This window comes from Arachis ipaensis, chromosome B09 (assembly GCF_000816755.2).
Source record: "Arachis ipaensis cultivar K30076 chromosome B09, Araip1.1, whole genome shotgun sequence".
NCBI lineage: Eukaryota > Viridiplantae > Streptophyta > Magnoliopsida > Fabales > Fabaceae > Arachis > Arachis ipaensis.
The window spans coordinates 4,397,902-4,398,608 of NC_029793.2; positions in this window are offsets into that span (position 1 = coordinate 4,397,902).

Here is a 707-nt window from a genome sequence, read left to right on the forward strand (position 1 = left end):
ATTAAAATTTTAAATATAATAATAAAATAATAATGTTATATTATATTTTGCAATTTGAATTAGTTTTAAGAAGTAAATTCAAAAGTTAATCTAATTTATGTATTTGTCAAAAATAAATTCAATCAAATCTAAATTATACAATTTTACTCGATTTTTTTATTTAAATTAGATTAGATGGACGAATTAATTTTAAATCGGCTGAATCTGAGGGATTGAACACCTAATTATATGAGGGATTGAACCCTAAAATTAACTAACACATACTTAAATATTATTAAGTTTATTCAAAAATATTCGCTAGAGATGAGGTTCAAAGTCATTTTGTTCATTAAAAAATCCAGAACAAAGTCTAATAAAAGGAAATAAAATGGATAAAAAATTAGTGATTCATATATAATAGTATTTGAGAGACAATTATTAAAAAAAAAAAATTTACTCCGTTCAAAATTTAATTCAAAAGATAAGAAAGGATTACCAACGAACGGAAAAAAAAAAGACGATGCTATAAAGAAATTTTTTTTATTTTTGATATTAGATTATTAATGATATTTTTTTGAATTGTAGATTGTTGTGGTGTTTTTTTTTTTTAAATTCGGACTTTTTGAATTTTGTATTTGAAACCTCGGATTTGTGTTAACAAATTTTTTTATTTATGTATCTTTTACGGCTTTAAAAAATACCAAAATTTATAATGTTAAGGTATATCA